We start from the raw sequence: 21,773 nt of genomic DNA, 5'->3' as shown, positions 1-21,773 counted from the left end.
GAGTGTTTAGTTTTGGTAGCCCATTTTTTGTAGCTGCAATTTTAATGAATTCCACAATTTATAAATGCACTTGCAACTCCAGAACATGTGTAACAAGTCAGCTGTCTGATCTAAGCATTGTGGGCATTTGGGTGAATTCTTCGAATCAAATTTGTGAAGAGTGAGACCAGTATAGTAGGCATTATTAAATATCATCATTTGCGTAAATACCAATTTTTGAAGGGATACTGACTTTAATGTTAGACTAAATGCCTACTAACCCTGATGTTAAAAAAGCTGATGTTAAAGAATTGTTACAGATTATGAATATTTTTGTAGGAATTCAGTGAAACCGACTTATTCACAACCATGCACAAAATAAAAGATAATATTGATAAGTGGAACATGTTTCTCTAAAGAAATACTACTGGTGAAGTAAACCAAGATGACATTTTCAGATATGTTTCTCCTATGTGGATTAGAACAAACAACAACCAAAATGTAGGCATGATGGCCAGTTTCCTTACAGGCCTAGTTAATAGCCAGCACACATTCTTTTTAAAGAAGCAGGTACTACTTTTCTAACCTTGTAGTTAAAATGGGTCTATATCATATAATCAAATGTTGACAATGTTGAACTCTCTAAAGAGCAAAAATGCCAGAACTCGAAGTTCTGTTATTGAGATTGCAGTACAGTGAAGATCAGAATATTTGCCCTTTCCTCACTGTAGTGTGATCTTGGAGTTGGAATATATATTTAGCAGGGGGTGTGGGAGGTGCAGCCCCCACAATAAAGACTTTTAGTTCTGGCATTTTCACTCTTTAGAGCGTTCGGCATTGTCAACATCTGATTATATGATATAGACCATTAAAAAGCCGATGGTAGCAAAGCATTATGGATTATGGGCATATTCGTAGGAATTCGATGACTAACTTCGTAGCCATGCACAATCTAAACATTAATATCAATTAGTGGAATATGCTTCTGTAAAGAAATGCTATGGGTGGAGGAAACCAAGATTACATTTTCAGACATGTTTCCCCTGTGTGGACTGGAACCTGAAGAACACCAAAATTGAGGCATGCTGACCAGTTTCCTTACAGACAACATGTGTTTCATCTTGAAAACAGGTACTGCAGATGTTTATTTGAATTCCCCTGAATATTGGATGAATACGGAAACTTCAAACACATATTGGACATTTTATTGTAAAGAAATTTCAGTTGTCAACGAGTAACTGATAACATTTATGCAAGCAGTTGGGCAGGCATTCCTTTTGTCTTAAATAAATGTGACTGTATTAAGAATATTTACTTTATTAGGAGGAATGAATTATAGAAGTCATGTATAAGTTTTTATTCTGACATATAATTGGGCAGTAGGCGATACTGTTGTACTATAATGGCAAACTACGAAATGAGCAGTAATCCATGGCCTGGGTGCTATAGGCCTCAATGATGCATGAGGAGAGTGGATTTGTAAAATGATGCCGTTATGCGTTGCAAAATATATGTACATCTACAAAGGTCACAATTATGGATATTATAAACATTATTAAAGAAATGAACAGCATAGGAATCAAACCAACACTTATAAAGACAGCAGTTAACATGCCCAGTTAGTTATTCCCATAAGCTAATTATCACAACAGCTAGTTAATAGTTACAAAAACATCTATATGCTATATATATATATATATATATATATATATATATACACTGTATGTATATATCTATCTTTATCTCTCTCTATCTCTCTAGATATATATATATATATATATATATATATATATATATATATATATATATATATTATATGGGTTCACTTTATAATCATGAAATCCTGAAATATCGAATTTCAGAATCTTGAGATTATAAAGCTGAAACCTTAAAATCCCAAAACCCCAGAAGTGCGAATTTCAAAATCATGACTTGTACACTAACCATACACCACATACATACACACCTTCCCCCCCATACACAAACACACAAACCTACACTACATACAAGTGAGGGGGCAAGCCCCTCTGAACCCTCTAAGTGAGGAGCTGATCCCCCCACACCCTCCGACATATATACTAACACCAAGGTTACACTACACAGACAAACCCACAAAAACACAACCATACTAGCTACATTGCCCTTGCACACACACACACGCAGACACAAACACACACACACACACACACACACACACACACACACACACACACACACACACACACACACACACACACACACACACACACACACATCACAGTAACAAAACACACTGACACACACTAAAGCCCCTAACCAAAACCCTTAAACATAAATACTTACCTGAACTTCCAGCTATCCATTCACACACTGCAACACCAGATGCGCTAATTCAACATCACCGGATTCGGGATTTTGAAATTCACGCTTCTGGAGTTTCGGAGTTTTGAGCATTCGGCTATATAATCTCAGGATTCTGAAATTCAATATTTAAGAATTTTGGGATTATAAAGTGTTCTCTCTCTCTCTCTCTCTCTATATATATATATATATATATATGTGTGTGTGTGTGTGTATATGGGTCTAGGACTATTCGCTGAAAGCACATTTCACTGAAACACATTTGACTGTGCACAATTCACTGAAAACACAATTCATTGAAATACATTTCACTGAAAGTTATATATGGCCTTTTCCCCACTGTTGTGTGACCCTGGAGTTAGTATATATGGTAAGGGGTAATGGGGGCTAAGCTATTTTAAATATTTTGAACTATATACATGGATACTTGCAATTCCAATAAATTACTCTTTTCTGAACTTAATATATATCCAAAATATGTGGGCAGCTACACCCCGCACACCACCCCTTACTTTATATACTAACTCCAGGGTCATACAACAGTGGGGAAAAGGCAATATATAACTTTCAGTGAAATGTGTTTCAGTGAATTGTGTTTTCATTGAATTGAGCTTTCAGTGATTTGTGCACAGTCATTTGACTTTCAGTGAAATGTGGTTTCAGTGGATAGTCCTAGACACACACACACACACACATATATATATATATATATATATATATATATATATATATATATATATATGTAAAATCCATATGTGACACAGACATATCTGTACATACCTGTGATTTCTGTAGGATTGCTAGGTATATGTAGGAAAGTCACACTTACTGTAGGGGATCCACTGGCTGTCTCTGCACCTCAGCAACCCTCCAACAAAGCCCCTCTGTGTCACTCTGATGCAGATCATCATAACATAGGTGAATCTCCTATGACATATGAAAAAAAACAGAGTTTTGAAAAATCTGATTAATATTGAGACTATAAAGATTAGACCAGTTGATAAAGGAGGATGCATCATTGTCTTGGATAGTGTTGATAATAGTAATAAGATGAAAGAGATGCTGAGTGATCTATACAATTTTATCGAAATAGGATGTGAATGAAATGAATAATAAGGTTAAAGAAGAAGTACGTGGTCTGTTACTGACACAAAAAATTGATAAGGAACTCTATGGATATTTGATAGTAGGAAAGCCTATAGTCCCTGTTTTAAAAGGGATTCCAAAGATTCATAAGAATCCATTTAATCCACCAATGGGACCAATTATGTGAGGAGCAGTATGGTTGATGGAACATGGTTCCTTTTTTTTTTTTGAACATAAACTTAAGTCTATTGTCATGAAAGCTCCAATTTCTCTAAGAGATACATCTCAACTTTTAACATCCCTATTCAATGTGTTGATTATTTGAAAGGGGGACTAAGACCAATTTTGGTAATTATGGATGTAAAAAAATCTGTTTACTGTGATACCCAATGACTATGGGATAAAAGCAGTCCACCTCTTTCTAGAGTTGGATAATACTATTGCTATTAATATTATAGAGCAAGTATGTTCTCTATTGAGTATTATTTTGCAAAACAATATTTTTATATTTGAGAATTGTTACTACTGGCAGATATGCGGAGTGGCTATGGGCACTCAGTGTGCTAATAGCTATTCCAACATAGTTATGGCCCATTGGGAGAGCAAACGTATTTAATGATGTCAGTCCATGGAAGAAAAATATATTATTTCATAAGTGAATTGTGGATGACATATTTTTGCTGTGGGCAACTAATGAAGAAGAATTGGTGGCTTTTACAGTCTTCCTTGAAGAGACTACTACATCCCTCAGTTTTGATATATAAATTATTGAAGATTGGACCTAGGTTCTGACTGTGATGTCAGTCAGGTATTCCAGAAGAAATGTTGGAAAAACCATATGTTACACAGATCAAATATGCATCCTAATCACATCTATCCACGTATTCTAACTTGGCAGCAACCTAGAGTTTCAATACTTTGCACTAGTCATAACAGCTATCACTCTGAGGTTGAATCCTTTTTTTCTAGTATTTTTTTAGAATGTGGTTATCATAAGAGAGACATAGAGGACATTAATGGAAAGAGTAAATAACTGAGAAGGATGAAAGGATGACCCTATTGCTCAGCCCACAATATTGAAGTTATGTCTGAACAGACATATAGTGGAACATTAGATAACATAGGGAATCAGGCTTCTTTTAAATTTTAGCAATGATGCTAAAAAAAATGTCAAGTCATCAAGACAACTGGAAAATATTAACAGCTGACCCCAATATTAAAAATATAGTAGGTGACTATTCAAGCTTTTGTTTTAAAAATAAAAAGAACCCAAAGAGACTTTTATGTGATGCTATACCTTTAATGAATTCTAAAGACTGCACTACACATTCGGGAAATTATCCCTGCAGGAAGTGTAAGGCTCATGGTTATATTAATAGCACTGGTTCCTTTAAACATCCAATTACTAATAGAACTTATACTTTTGAGTTCTATGCTGATTGAACTAGTCACAATCTTGTTTACTTAACAACCTGTAAACAGTGCACTTGCTTTTATACTGGTAAAAATCAAGTAATCTGCATGGTATCACTCAAATCTCAAACAACCCACTAAACATGTATAGTGGGTCCAAAACCAAAACAGTGTAAGAAACTTCTCAGTGTGGAAGATTCTCTCTCTCTCTCTCTCTCTATATATATATATATATATATATATATATATATAGGTTCATAGGTTCATAGGTTCATAGGTTCATACTAGGCTATCTGCCCAAGGGCATTTATAAGCCTAGCCCATAGTTATGTGGCTTTCACCACCCCTTTAGTTTGAATAAAAACTATGCCTATCATTTTTCTGTGCCTCTGTCAAGCAGTGACACTGAAGTAATCCCTGGGGTATATCTGCGATCTCCCATCCATTGGTCAAGATTCCTCTTGAACAAGGCCAGCGAGGTGCTCTGCCTCACATGTACTGGGATTTTGTTCCACAGCATAGGAGTCTCTGGGTGATGAATCTGTCCCTCCAGCACGTTCTATTTATAACCGTGTCAAGGTTTAAGTCTCCGCCCTTGTGGTTCTGAGGGATCTAGATTTTTGAGGTGAAGCATATTCATCAAATCTGGGTTTGACATGGCCTTATATGTCAGGCACAGGTCACCTCTGAGCAAGCGGTATGAGACTGAATAAAGCTGGAGTTCTTTCAGTCGGGCAGCATAAGACATATTTTTGAGACCCTTTATCCTTTTGGTGAGGAACTTTTGGGGCCTTTCAAGCTGCATCAGGTGTCTGGTCAGATACATTCGAACGGGCATTGTACTCAATCATAGGTCTAATGAGTGATGAGTACAGGGGACGATGACCTCCCTTGATCTAGATGTGAATCCCTTCATGATCAGGTGGGCGATATAGAAGGTTTTCCTAACTACTTTAGCAACATGAGTGTCAAACGAAAGACTACTGTCAACTTGGGTCCCCAGATCCCTGATGACTTTTTCTGTGCTCAGTGGATTGTCACCTATATGGTAGCTAGGGGTAACCTTGTTTTTCCCGAAGGGTATGACTATGCATTTTTTGGCGTTTAACTTCAGGCCATGGCTCTGGCACCAGTTATCCATTTCTGTGAGGCCCTTCTGGAGGATATCTGTGTTAGATGTGTTTTCGACTATGGCGCCCAGTTTGCATTCATCTGCAAACTTTGTCAGCCATAACCCTCCTGTGTTTGCTTGTACTTCAGAAAAGTAGATACCGAACAAGAGTGGACCCAGGACTGAGCCCTGTGGGACACCACTTGTGACAGGCTTTGAGTCTGACATGGCTCCAGCAACTCTGACCCTGTGGGTTCTGTCGCTTAGCCAGTTTGCAACCCATCTTGTGATGTATGGGTTTACATTCAAGCTGATGAGTTTTTCGATGATACCTGAGTGGGGTATTGTGTCGAAGGCCTTTGCCAGGTCGAGGTAGGCTGTATGGACTGCCTTTCCCTCATCAATGGCCTTGGTGACTGTCTCGAAAAAGTCAACCAAGTTTAAGAGGCAGGATCTGCCTTTGACAAAGCCAAACTGGGTTGGATCCAAAGTCTGCAAGTTCCCTATGTCTTTATTTATGAGTTCCATTATGATCCTCTCCATGGCTTTGCAGATAAGGCTTGTCAAGCTAATGGGGCGGTAATTTCCAGGGTCTGTGGAGGCACCGCCCTTATGAAGTGGGACCACAGTCGCCAGGCGCCACTCCTTGGTGCGTATCCTGAGGTGAAGCTAAGATTAAACAGCTGTCCTAACTGTGGGTTTAATTCCTCGTTGAGTTCATGAAGCACACAGCCGGGGACACCATCCGTCCCATGGATGCTGTGTTTTTGCCTTAGTGAGGGCAGTTCTCACCTGGGCGTTGGAGATGTTTGGGGGCTACAATCCTCTGGAATAGATATCTCTCCTTTGGGGAGGGGAGAAGTTTGCACTGAACCTGTCAGCCAGTATGTTAGCAATGTGTGTAGGTTCAGTAATTTTCACATCATTTTGAACTAATTCTGAGCATATCTGGGAGTTTCCTCCTAGGTTTCTAACATAGCTAAAGAAGGCCTTATGATTGTCTTTAGAGTCCTTGGCGATTTTTCTCTCAAAATTTGCCTTTGATGATTTTATGAGAGCTCTTAGTTTTTACTTATAATGATCAAAGGTGTCTTACCTTTCAAGGATTTTGCTCTATCTTGTAGTAGCTTCCTCCTTTTGTTGTAGAGCTTGTTTATGGCTGGGGTCCACCAGACTGGACGCTTGCCTTTGGTACAGAGAGTCTTAGTTTTGTTTGGGATTGCCTGATCCATGCAGTCCTGTAGGTGCTGGTAGAAGGCATTTGTAAGTGATTCAGCGGTTTGAGAAATGTTTACCACTGGCTCAGGGGCCTTAAAGGAGACCACACTAGTTTTTAGAAGTGTGAAATCGGCTTTTGAGAAGTTTTTCACTGTGGTCTTTTTTGTTTCAGGTGGGGGCGGGATGATGACCTCCAGCGAGATTAGTTTATGATCTGATCTCACCAGTGAGGGGTATACTTCCGGTGTTGAACATTTTGATCCCATGTTCGTGATGATGAGATCAAGTATGTTTTCACCTCTTGTGGGGATGGTGACTAGTTGTTCCATGGCATTTGAGTTTATGAACTCCAGGAATCTTTGGGTTAGAGTGTTCGGGCTTGAGTAGTGTTCCCAGTCTATATTAGGGTAGTTGAAGTCACCTAGTATGATGGTGTTTGGAGATACATTTATCCCTCCAATGTTTTCAGGAAGGCCATGTGAGGTTCCTGAGTTTGAGAGGGTGGCCTGTAACATGCTACAAATTGCAGAGCAGTCTTGCCTTTGGTTAATTGCACCTGGATGGTCTCCGATGCATCGCGTTGCCACCAACCTTGAGGTGTGGGTGTCCTTTATGAATATGGACACCCCCTCCTTTCTTGGTGTTGTCCGGAACGCATGATATGAGGTGAAACCTGTTAGTGCTGGGGTGCTCTCAGGAGCCTTGAGCCAGGTTTCTGTCACAGCACAGACATCGATGTTCTCCATATTGAGAAGGGCCTCGAGTGCGTGCATCTTGAGATTGAGACTTCTGGCATTGAGCAGCATTACCCTTAGTTTTTTCCTTTTTGGTGTTTTAGGGTGGTAGGTTTAGAATTTGAGCCTTGCCTAAAAAGGCACTATGGGGTGGCAAGAGCCTTTGCCAATATCCGGAAGCCCAGGGGTGACAGGTGCAAGCCGTCCCTTGCGAAGCAGCGTGGCTTGTCCAGCATGTCATCCCAGGCAGACAGACATTGGATCCCCTTTGAATGACACCAGAATTTAAGCCAATTATTAAAGCTGATCATCTTATCACTGTATTGTGGCATCATTCTAGGTGAAGGTAGGATACTGCTCAAGGTCAGGGTCATACCTGCCTGGGCTACATAATCAGAGAGCTCTTCGACGTCCCTTTTCATGTAGTCCAAGGAGGTACGTCTCAGGTCGTTGACACCAGCGTGGACAATGACTGAGTCGTACTTGTACCTGCTGTTGAGAGACCTGAGTGCTTGCGTTATGTGGCGGATTCTAGCGCCCGACAGGCAGCTTACTGTGACCTTCTCCTTACTCAGTCTGGTGAGCGGGACGTCAGTGTGTCTGACTATGGAATCACCAATGACAAGTGTGTCTGGCATTTTGTTTGGCCTTAAGGGCTGTGACTGTTTGACACTCTGACTGTGTGGTCTATGTGTTGCATGTGTTGGGTCGTGAGGTGGTAGTTGTTTGGGTGTCTGCTTTGGTGGCCTCTGCTGTTTTGGTAAATTTTTGATCAGAGCCTCCGAGTATGTCTTTGTGTGAGTATGTGTATGATTTGAAGTTGTGATGGTACCATGTGTGACTGGGTATGTATTGTGTGTGGTTACCTTCTCCTCCTGTCTGGTCTTGCCAGTCCTATGTTGAGAGAGCTCAGCCTCCAGTTTGGCCGTATAGTTGCATCTCTCGCATGTATTTGTGTTTTGTGGGAGAAGGAGAGGATTGTCTGTGTACATGAGGCAATTGTAACATTGCCTCAATATTCCCAGGTTCACCAGTTGAGCTGGAGAGGACACTAGCAACTGATCCCTCGACATACTAGAAGTAGTAGATAAAGAACTTTCAAAGGACTCGGGGAAGTGGGTTTTAGGCTGGTGGGGTACTATCTATAATAAGAGTGCTTTATCAAGGTGCAAGTACTGTAGGAGTAAGTGCTAGGCTTTACAGATAGAGAATAGTCTACTTGGGAATCAAGTAGAGATGAACTTTTCAGTTATAGGATATGCTGGTTAGATCAGCAGTACAGTTTAGCATGTTTTATAGCAGGGGGCTGAAGGGAGCTAGGAATTGGCCCAAAACGACCAATGGACTACTAGTTTCTGGCTGAAACTTCACCAAATCGGACAAACGACCGCTCCGTGCTTCCCACTACCACTGGTAAGCAAAGAAACTTCCTCCTTCCTAATAAGGCAATGGATCAGTAACAGGAACTAAAAACAAAGCCCAGGGATCAGCAACTCTGAAACTGGACTACTCTAGTTCAGTAAAGTGGGAAAACAAGAGATTTTTTTGTTTTATTACAGAGATAAGGAAAAAAAAAAGACAGTAAATGCTATAAATGCTGTAAATCGGCTAGCGCACTTTAGTGTGTAGCCTACAGAAACAATTTGCAACAATTAGTAACTTAAAGTGCAATAAACAGTGTAAAATGCAGAAATCACTTAAAGTAGCAGTAAAACAGGCGAAATGCAGTCGCTAGCTTAATAACAGTGGGAAAGCAACAAAAAATACTTATATCTGGTAGAAAGTCACTCTTTTAGCTCTCTGCTGCTTGGATCACTCTGCAGGCCACCACGAGGATCTGTGCAGAGTTGGTACAAGCTGGAAAACGCGTGTTTAGCGTGTTTTATAGCAGGGGGCTGAAAGGAGCTAGGAATTGGCCCAAAACGACCAATAGACTACTAGTTTCTGGCTGAAACTTCACCAATTCAGACAAAAGGCTGCTCAGTGCTTCCCACTCCCACTGGTAAGCAAAGAAACTTCCCTCCTTCCTAATAAGGCAATGGATCAGTAACAGGAACTAAAAACAAAGCCCAGGGATCAGCAACTCTGAAACTGGACTACTCTAGTTCAGTAAGGTGGGAAAACAAGAGATTTTTTTTTTTTTTACAGAGACAAGAAAAAAAACAGACAGTAAATGCTATAAATGCTTTTAAGTGGCTAGCACACTTGAGTGTGTTAGCCTACAGGTAAAATTAAGCAACAAATAACTTTAAGAGTGCAAAACAGTTAATCAACACAAAAACAGTTTAAATAGAATGCAGAGCTGTATAAACAGGCTAAGATGCAGTCGCTAAGCAGTAAATATTCAAAAGCCAGAAAAAATACTTAAATCAGTTATAGCAAATACAGTTATAACAAATGCTCTGAAATATACTGTATATTTCCAATATGTTTGAGAAGGACAGTCAGAACACAAGAAGGTTCAGGCGAAAAAGAAAAAAAAAGTTTTGTTTTACTTTTTGAAAAGGTAAACAGGAGGAACAGAAGGCCTTATCAAATGTTCTCTCTGTATTAAGAAGAATGAGCTAATGACACTAGACTGGGAGGTGTGTCACAGTAGGGGCGGGCAACTGCAAAGCCACCAAGTATAAGAGCAAGACACCAACAGGGAGGGGGGGTGGGACAAGACAACAAGCACAACAGATTCTGAAAGTTTTTAAACAGATAAAGATTTCTGAAGATTCTGAATAGACAAAGTGCTTTATATATATTAAATTATAAAAACAGTAATCTGTTAAAATAATCAAAAGATACTTATATTTTGTAGCTCAGTTGCAGTCAAACAACTTCTCCAGCCTGCACCAAAGACCAGAACAACAACTTTTTTTTTTTTTTTTTTTTTTTTACAAGAACACAAAAGAACCAGCCCCCACTAGCCAAGAGATAATTACACAGAGTAAATGTTTCAGTTTATACAATAGCCTAAGACAACAAGCACAACAGATTCTGAAAGTTTTTAAACAGATAAAGATTTCTGAAGATTCTGAATAGACAAAGTGCTTTATATATATTAAATTATAAAAACAGTAATCTGTTAAAATAATCAAAAGATACTTATATTTTGTAGCTCAGTTGCAGTCAAACAACTTCTCCAGCCTGCACCAAAGACCAGAACAACAACTTTTTTTTTTTTTTTTTTTACAAGAACACAAAAGAACCAGCCCCCACTAGCCAAGAGATAATTACACAGAGTAAATGTTTCAGTTTATACAATAGCCTAAGACAACAAGCACTACAGATTCTGAAAGTTTTTAAACAGATAAAGATTTCTGAAGATTCTGAATAGACAAAGTGCTTTATATATATATTAAATTATAAAAACAGTAATCTGTTAAAATAATCAAAATATACTTATATTTTGTAGCTCAGTTGCAGTCAAACAACTTCTCCAGCCTGCACCAAAGACCAGAACAACAACTTTTTTTTTTTTTTTTTTTTTTTTTTTTTACAAGAACACAAAAGAACCAGCCCCCACTAGCCAAGAGATAATTACACAGAGTAAATGTTTCAGTTTATACAATAGCCTAAGACAACAAGCACAACAGATTCTGAAAGTTTTTAAACAGATAAAGATTTCTGAAGATTCTGAATAGACAAAGTGCTTTATATATATTAAATTATAAAAACAGTAATCTGTTAAAATAATCAAAAGATACTTATATTTTGTAGCTCAGTTGCAGTCAAACAACTTCTCCAGCCTACACCAAAGACCAGAACAACAACTTTTTTTTTTTTCAAGAACACAAAAGAACCAGCCCCCACTAGCCAAGAGATAATTACACAGAGTAAATGTTTCAGTTTATACAATAGCCTAAGACAACAAGCACTACAGATTCTGAAAGTTTTTAAACAGATAAAGATTTCTGAAGATTCTGAATAGACAAAGTGCTTTATATATATTAAATTATAAAACAGTAATCTGTTAAAATAATCAAAAGATACTTATATTTTGTAGCTCAGTTGCAGTCAAACAACTTCTCCAGCCTGCACCAAAGACCAGAACAACAACTTTTTTTTTTTTTTTTTTTTTTTTACAAGAACACAAAAGAACCAGCCCCCACTAGCCAAGAGATAATTACACAGAGTAAATGTTTCAGTTTATACAATAGCCTAAGACAACAAGCACAACAGATTCTGAAAGTTTTTAAACAGATAAAGATTTCTGAAGATTCTGAATAGACAAAGTGCTTTATATATATTAAATTATAAAAACAGTAATCTGTTAAAATAATCAAAAGATACTTATATTTTGTAGCTCAGTTGCAGTCAAACAACTTCTCCAGCCTGCACCAAAGATCAGAACAACATATGCATATATATATATATATATATATATATATATATATATATATATATGCACACACACACACACACACACACACACACACACACATATATATAATATATATATATATATATATATATATATATATATATGGATCTACCTGAGTAGATCGAAACGTCAGAACAGCGACAAATCGCCAGAAGATCGACAAGGCAGAAGACCGACGGAGTATCGACAAAGCAGAAGACCGATGGAGGAAGACACCGACGCTGAGAACACTGAGATGGGGAAAGGATGTGTAAGTATGCGGTAGTGACAGCCATTAGGGTGCGAGTAAGGTAAGTGTGCGATGTTGGCGGTCTGTAGGGGTAGGGGTGGGATAACAGAGTTAGGGTTAGGGCGCGGGTTAGGTAAGGGTGCGAGTAAGGTAAGTGTGCGATGTTGGCGGTCTGTAGGGGTAGGGGTGGGATAAGTGAGTTAGGGTTAGGGCGCGGGTTAGATGATTGTGCGATAGTGACGGACCTTAGGGTTAGGGTTTCGGTTAGGGTTGTAGATAGTTGTGTATGTAAGGGTTAGTGTTGGTTTGTAAGGATTTTGGTGTGCTTGTGTTGTGTGTGTGGGTTTTGGATAGGGGATTTGTTTTGTTTGTTGTTGTGATGTGTTGAGTGTATGTGGTGTCGTGTTTGTGAACTGTCGATTATGTGGTGTCGGTGAAGTGCGTGTCGGTGTCGTGAAGTTTCGATCTAGTCAGGTAGATCCATATATATATATATATATATATATATATATATATATATATATATATATATGTGTGTGTGTGTAAAATCACTATATATTAATAAGCTCAGATAATGGTAGTAGAAGTAGCAAACAAACTCATCCTGAGTGAAAAAAATAATAAAAAATATATATTTTGAAAAAATTATACAAAATTACTAAGTATTCATAAGTAATCTAAGCAGGGTAGACAGTCTGTTTCCAGTCGAAAATCCTTTATTAAATACACAGACAAGTGATCCAAGTAAAACAAAAACGACTGAATAATAGTTTCCTTTCAAGCTTTCTAACAAAATATATATATATATATATATATATATATATATATATATATATATATATATATATATATATACTTTTAATCAGGCAAGGGAGTGGTTTATTTTGCTGTAAAACACAGTATATTGGTATATATGTTAAACTCACATCCCTTCTCCCATCAGTGTGACACTCGAGCTGGTCCTGCCTTACTTAGTAGCTGTTATTATAATATAACCCTTATGTACTTAAAAAAATGAAGTGGCACATCCTAGTTAACCAGATTAGTAAGGCTTTGATTTTATCCAAGACAATATACTACATGGCTGGAAATATAAAAATCTTAGACCATTTGACAATGTAAAAAATAATATATATATATATATATATATATATATATATATATGCATATACATTTTGCATGCAAAAAAATTGTACAAATCATATTCTATTTCCGTAAACTATTGTTAACAAAGATCACTTTCATCCTTCTAGTCTTCTACAGGTCTGTGTACAAGAACCCTAAAAACTCTATGCAAAAATCTTATTGTATAATTAGTTAATATTGTTATTACACATCATTTCAAATAAAGTGGAAAAACAATAAGAAAAGAAAAATGTATGATGATAGAAACAAAATATACATTTCAACTAAAAATGATTTAACATGATGTTTAAAACCAACTGGAAGAATAAAATAAAATAAAACTAGTCATGTAAACAATGTGGCAATTTTCTAAGTTCCAGTATACTTTTAAGTGAACAGCAATAGTTAGTCCAGGCTTCCTAAAAGAGTTCAGCTTTAATTGCCACATGAGTTCACTTTTCTCCAGCATATTCAGTAAACTGGAACTCAGAAAATTGAAACATTGTTTACATGACTAGTTTTATTTTATTTTATTCTTCCAGTTGGTTTTAAATACCATGTTAAATCATTTAATTAGTGTATATTTTGTTTCTAACATCATACACTTTTCTTTTTCTTATTCTTTTTTCCACTTTATTTGAAATGATGTGTAATAACAATACTAGCAAATTATAAAATAAGATTTTTGTAGATAGTTTTTATGGTTCTTGTACACAGACCTGAAGAAGTCTAAAAGAATGAAAGCAATCTTTGTTAACAACAGTTTTCAGAAATAGAATATCCCCCGGATTTACTAATCTTCTGTGCAGGACTAGTTTAGTCCTGCACGGAAGTGACCGTTTAGGAAGAGGATTGCAGCATGCCATGCATATTAATGATCCACACTGCTCAAGCTCCTAGGCTTACTCGGAGCATCTAAGAGTGCAAGGGGCGTGTCTGAGAGCAGACCTCTCAGAATAAACATGCCACCGCAATGAAGAACAGCAGAAAAGGGAATTCAATGAGCGAGATCACTCACAGGTGACTGCATATCCCCACCAACAGTCCCCCTTGTGTATAATAGCAACAGAATATAGAAATGAAACGAAGAAACCTTTTTTTTTTTTTTAAACATCCGATTACAGCTAATCGTAGGTTCGTGGTGTGCCTATCGCTTAGCTACAAATAAAGCAGTTTAAAAGACTGAAGAGGATAACAAGGAAGATATATGCAAATGAAGCAGCAGAGCAATAGTGTAGTGGGCAGAGCATTCACCTTACAAGCAGGCATTCCCAGTTTGAGTCTCACTGCAGCATGTCCAGTTTTACATGGAAAAGCACATTATGACCAATATTTTTGTTGCATAACCCATTAAATAACAGATATTTATGAACTGGAGTACTGCAGTAAATGCACTTGTGAGGTGTCAGTGTCATAATGAATAAGGCACTAGTAAGCAGGTCTAAGCACCAATAAGCAGTAATAAGCATATTTAAGCACTAGTAAACAAGTGTAACCCAGTTTGCATGGCGATAAGCAATGCCTACACTAGCTAAGCAATTCTGAAGCTAATTCTCTGTAAGCAGATGTAATGGCAGGTTAGCAGTGCTTACCATTGTGCAAACCCACTTACAACTGCCCAAAGGTGCCTTAATCACTCTGTATCCAATGGCCCTTGTCCTGCTCATCAACAAAATAAACAGCCATGCAGGTCTTGAACCCAAGACCATATACACCATAGTCCCAGTAGTTATCCACCAAGCCATCACAGAAGTACAGAAGAATGAAGTAGTAGTAAACAAGTCCTCACCATAGTATAACCAAACGGAACCTGTGAAAGGCATCAGTATACAGTCATATGTGCCATAACCCACTACATAACATAAATAAGTGAACTGGAGTGCAGCAGTAAGCCCAGAAGTGAGGTGTAATTGTAATAGAGTATTGAAGACCCCAATAAAACACAAGGACCCAACAGAGTGTATGTACTCATCAATCAGGGATACCAGGCATACATATAAGGTGTAATGAATAATAACACAATGCCCAAAAGGCATTATAATGAAAGTCTAATGTAAGCAATGCTAAGCATTGCACAGGCCAGCTTAGGAGGTGTGAGCAATGTGTAGACCATCTAACTCATTCTGCCCAGTGGTATAACCCTTTAAACAATGCCACCCTTATGTAATTAGGGTAGCCCATAGCTTAGCCTTTTCAAAACCGGTCAATCACGGAAAAGTGTGGGAAATCAGCCCTACTTAAACCCAAGAGGCAGGAATACATCTCATAACTGGTTGTAGGTTCCCCTTGCAGGCACTATGGCAGTACTGGGAGAAGGAGTGCCTTTCCGGGTGCAGAGCTGGTGCATTCAGTAGTCCATGGTCATGGCAGGACTCCTAGTTAAAGACCATGTACAGAGACTGCTATAGGGCCAGTACCAGGGCTCCTAATATAAGGCGGAGGCCTGGGACCATCTTGCCAGCAACCTCACCAGTGCCACTGGCATACCCTGAACTGGTGAGCAGGTCAGGCACCACTATGCCGACCTGAAGCGGCAGAAGGGGGACCTCTTGAGGAGTGGCTCCAAGAGGCTAGAGCATCAGGGGATGTGCTAGACATCAGTAAGTATCATCCCAATATGTGAGTAATAATTGCCAGCTCAGGTACATCATGGATAGGTATGGCTAAATATTCTTCTTATGTCCCCCATAGCTGCAACGGAGCGGGCTGTGAACCAGGAGGCCCGCATCAGCTGCCTGGTGAGGTTGCGATGTGAGGCAGATCAGTAATACTCATGCTTTTACTGTCATAGGAAATAAAAATAAAAGCAGAAGTAAATTAATTGCAAGTATAAAACCTGTATTGTTCAAGGCAAGTACTGCATACACTAGAGAATATGGCAGGAAGAGTCTCATATTGTTTGTATATCAATAAAAATGTAATATCTTGACAAAACAGGTATAACTGCTGGACAGCATGTGCATATTCTAGTATCATATGGTAATGTAGATTTGCAATCATATAATAGTACTGTTGTATTAAGCACTGCTACCCACACCATGCACCATAAATTGAATGTGTAGGAATGCCTGTATATGACAGGTGTAATCCCCAGAGGCCATTTAGTACAACTGAGAGACACATAGAAAGTAAACAAGGAAAATGCAGACAACAAAAACTGAATAGCTCATGCAACTGAGATGTGAACTGTTGTTTATTTAGCACACAGGGCCATGGGTTGAATCCTGCCAGTGGGTAGTAGTCTGCATACAGAATCATTCCCCACAACTGTCCAGAATGTCTATTAAAGTTGCCCATATCTATTGCCTATCAACCTGTCCCCCTGGGAAATCAGTGAGATGATCCCAGATGTATATACAGGAAATACAACTGATTGACACACATCTATGACAACAAACCTGGCACAGTAGCAACTTCCCAAGACCTTATGTGACTAAGAAGCCACATATGTCCCATTTACACCCCAGCTTGTTAAGCTGTGGTCAGAGTGTGTACAGTAAGAGTGAGATGTATGTGCATAATAGTAATCTGGACCCTGGTACTATGTGAGGGAACATTCAGGTAGTGCTAATAAACATTCCTTCCACAGGTCTGTCAGATACAATGCAAGAATGATATGCGGTTGCTCTGAATAATGAGGTATTACACAGCACTGTCACCCACACTGTCCTACAACATATAACTGTCTAGGAAATCTGTATGAGTGTTGTTATACAAGGTCAGAATGCATAAGCACAGGGGATTAATAAGACAGAAAGCAGATTGGAGATATACAGCAATATCAATATAGCAGACACAACTGTGATGGACAGTGTTTAAGTTGTAGCAGACACAGCTATGATATGAATTCTGGGAGTGGAATTAGACTTCATACAGATTCATACCCCACAACTGTCCACATGAGGCCAGAATGCCCAGTATACGTGCCCATATCTGCTGCTTGTCCCCCTGGTAAGTCTGTGGGGTGATCCCAGAAGTGTAGCCAGCAAACAGGGAATACAAGTGATTGTCAACCATCATGAGAACACACCTACCACTGTAGCAACCCACAAAACTGTTAGGAGTGTAATATTTCAAGTATGTCCTATCTACACTCCCATGTTGTCAAACTCTGACCAGAGTGTGTACAGTAACAGAGTGAGATGTATGTGTATAATACTAATGTGTAATCTGTAACTTGTGTCGTAACAGTCATGCAGTGTTAACAAACATTGCTCCCACAGGTACATTGGATATGAACACTGTGCTGAGAAATGGAGACCAATATAACCTGTACTGGTACTGTCCACCCTGGTACTGTAGGGGATTGTGATTGCTGCAGTTTCTCTGAATAATAAAGTATCAGTGGTCACTGTCATCCACACTGTGCTACAAAATATAACTGCGTAGGAAAGCATGTATATGTGTGTGTCAGGTCACTAAAGGTGGAAGAGGGCAATATTCTAGATATGTCCAGGCACACCAGCATGTGGTTAACACATGGCCGGAGTCTGTGCAGAAAGAGTTGGATAGCATAGTGCAAAACATCAACATGGAATCCGGGCGTATGTGTACAAACAGTTAGTCAGTGTTAACAAACATTCTATCCACAGGTATACCAGGTAAGAGGTGTATACTGCTGGTAAACCAGTTCATGTGTAATGATGAAGACAGCCATATCACTGTCCACAATAAGGCTAAAGGGTAGAGTAGCTGGAGTTCTTTCAGTCGGGCAGCATAAGACATATTTTTGAGACCCTTTATCCTTTTGGTGAGGAACTTTTGGGGCCTTTCCAGCTGCTGCAGGTGTCGGGTCAGATACATTCCGAATGGGGCATTGTACTCAATCATAGGTCTAATGAGTGATGAGTACAGGGGGACGATGACCTCCCTTGATCTAGATGTGAATCCCTTCATGATCAGGTGGGCAATGTAGAAGGTTTTCCTAACTACTTTAGCAACATGAGTGTCAAACGAAAGGCTACTGTCAACCTGGGTCCCCAGGTCCCTGATGACTTCTTCTCTGCTCAGTGGATTGCCACCTATATGGTAGCTAGGGGTAACCTTGTTTTTCCCGAAGGGTATGACTATGCATTTCTTGGCGTTTAACTTTAGGCCATGGCTCTGGCACCAGTTATCCATTTCTGTGAGGCCCTTCTGAAGGATATCTGTGTCAGATGTGTTTTCGACTATGGCGCCCAGTTTGCAGCCATCTGCAAACTTTGTCAGCCATAACCCTCCTGTGTTTGCTTGTACTTCAGAAAAGTAGATGCCGAACAAGAGTGGACCCAGGACTGTGCCCTGTGGGACACCACTTGTGACAGGCTTTGAGTCTGACATGGCTTCAGCAACTCTGACCCTGTGGGTTCTGTCACTTAGCCAGTTTGCAACCCATCTTGTGATGTATGGGTTTACATTCAAGCTGATGAGTTTTTCGATGATACCTGAGTGGGGTATTGTGTCGAAGGCCTTTGCCAGGTCGAGGTAGGCTGTATGGACTGCCTTTCCCTCATCAATGGCCTTGGTGACTGTTTCGAAAACGTCAACCAAGTTTAAAAGGCATGATCTGCCTTTGACAAAGCCAAACTGGGTTGGATCCAAAGTCTGCAAGTTCCCTATGTCTTTATTTATGAGTTCCATTATGATCCTCTCCATGGCTTTGCAGATAAGGCTTGTCAAGCTAATGGGATGGTAATTTCCAGGGTCGGTGGAGGCACCACCCTTGTGAAGTGGGACCACAGTCACTGTGCACCACTCCTTGGGTACGTATCCTGAGGTGAGGCTAAGATTAAACAGCTGTCCTAACTGCGGGTTTAATTCCTCATTGAGTTCGTGGAGCACACAGCCGGGGACACCATCCGGTCCCATGGATTCTGTGTTTTTTGCCTTGGAGAGAGCAGTTCTCACCTGGGCGTTGGAGATGTTTGGGGGGGGCTACAATCCTCTGGTATAGATATCTCTCCTTTTGGGGGGGAGAAGTTTGCACTGAACCTGTCAGCCAGTATGTTGGCAATGTGTGTAGGTTCAGTAATCTTCACATCATTTTGAACTAATTCTGAGCATATCTGGGAGTTTCCTCCTAGGTTTCTAACATAGCTAAAGAAGGCCTTATGATTGTCTTTTGAGTCCTTGGAGATTTTTCTCTCAAAATTTGCCTTGGATGATTTTATGAGAGCTCTTAGTTTTTTACTTATAATGATCAAAGGTGTCTTACCTTTCAAGGATTTTGCTCTATCTTGTAGTAGCTTTCTCCTTTTGTTGTAGAGCTTGTTTATGGCTGGGGTCCACCAGACTGGACGCTTGCCTTTGGTACAAAGAGTCTTAGTTTTGTTTGGGATTGCCTGATCCATGCAGTCCTGTAGGTGCTGGTAGAAGGCATTTGTAAGTGATTCAGCGGTTTGAGTAATGTTTACCACTGGCTCAGGGGCCTTAAAGGAGACCACACTAGTTTTTAGAAGTGTGAAGTCGGCTTTTGAGAAGTTTTTCACTGTGGTCTTTTTTATTTCAGGTGGGGGCGGGATGAGGACCTCCAGCGAGATTAGTTTATGATCTGATCTCAACAGTGAGGGGTATACTTCCGGTGTTGAACATTGTGATCCCATGTTCGTGATGATGAGATCAAGTATGTTTTCTCCTCTTGTGGGGATGGTGACTAGTTGTTCCATGGCATTTGAGTTTATGAACTCCAGGAACCTTTGGGCTAGAGTGTTTGGGCTTGAGTAGTGTTCCTAGTCTATATTAGGGTAGTTGACGTCACCTAGTATGATGGTGTTTGGAGATACATTTATCCTCTCCAGTGTTTTCAGGAAGGCCATGTGAGATTCCTGAGTTTGAGAGGGTGGCCTGTAACATGCTACAAATTGCAGAGCAGTCTTGCCTATGGTTAATTGCACCTGGATGGTCTCCGTTGCATCGTGCATTGCCACCAACCTTGAGGTGTGGGTGTCCTTTATGAATATGGACATCCCCCCTCCTTTCTTGGTGTTGTCCGGATTTTGGGGTCGGAACGCATGATATGAGGTGAAACCTGATAGTGCTGGGGTGCTCTCAGGAGCCTTGAACCAGGTTTCTGTCACAGCACAGACATCGATCTTCTCCATACTGAGTAGGGCCTCGAGTGCGTGCATCTTGAGATTGAGACTTCTGGCATTGAGCAGCATTACCCTTAGTTTTTTTCCTCTTTTGTGTTCTAGGGTGGTAGGTTTAGAATTTGAGCCTTGCCTAAAAAAGGCACTATGGGGGTGGCAAGAGCCTTTGCCAATATCCAGAAGTCCAGAGGTGACAGGTGCAAGCCGTCCCTTGCGAAGCAGCGTGGCTTGTCCAGCATGTCATCCCAGGCAGACAGACATTGGATCCCCTTTGAATGACACCAGAATTTAAGCCAATTATTAAAGCTGATCATCTTATCACTGTATTGTGGCATCATTCTAGGTGAAGGTAGGATACTGCTCAAGGTCAGGGTCATACCTGCCTGGGCTACATAATCAGAGAGCTCCTCAATGTCTCTTTTCATGTAGTCCAAGGAGGTACGTCTCAGGTCGTTGACACCAGCGTGGACAATGACTGAGTCGTACTTGTACCTGCTGTTGAGAGACCTGAGTGCTTGCATTATGTGGCGAATTCTAGCGCCCAACAGGCAGCTTACTGTGACCTTCTCCTTACTCAGTCTGGTGAGCGGGACGTCAGTGTGTCTGACTATGGAGTCACCAATGATGAGTGTGTCTGGCATTGTGTTTGGCCTTAAGGGCTGTGACTGTTTGACACTCTGACTGTGTGGTCTATGTGTTGCATGTGTTGGGTCCTGACGTGGTAGTTGTTTGGGTGTCTGCTTTGGTGGCCTCTGCTGTTTTGGTAGATTTTTGATCAGAGCCTCCGAGTATGTCTTTGTGTGATTATGTGTATGATTTGAAGTTGTGATGGTAGTATGTGTGACTGGGTATGTAGTGTGTGTGGTTACCTTCTCCTCCTGTCTGGTCTTGCCATTCCTATGTTGAGAAAGCTCAGCCTCCAGTTTGGCCGTATAGTTGCATCTCTCGCATGTATTTGTGTTTTGTGGGAGAAGGAGAGGATTGTCTGTGTACATGAGGCAATTGTAACATTGCCTCAATATTCCCAGGTTCACCAGTTGAGCAGGAGAGGACACTAGCAACTGATCCCTCGACATACTAGAAGTAATAGATAAAAAAA

The sequence above is a fragment of the Protopterus annectens genome, chromosome 3.part0, assembly GCF_019279795.1.
Source record: "Protopterus annectens isolate FY-2018-M chromosome 3.part0, PAN1.0, whole genome shotgun sequence".
Classification (NCBI taxonomy): Eukaryota; Metazoa; Chordata; order Ceratodontiformes; family Protopteridae; genus Protopterus; species Protopterus annectens.
Note: the sequence above shows the minus strand (reverse complement) of the source record.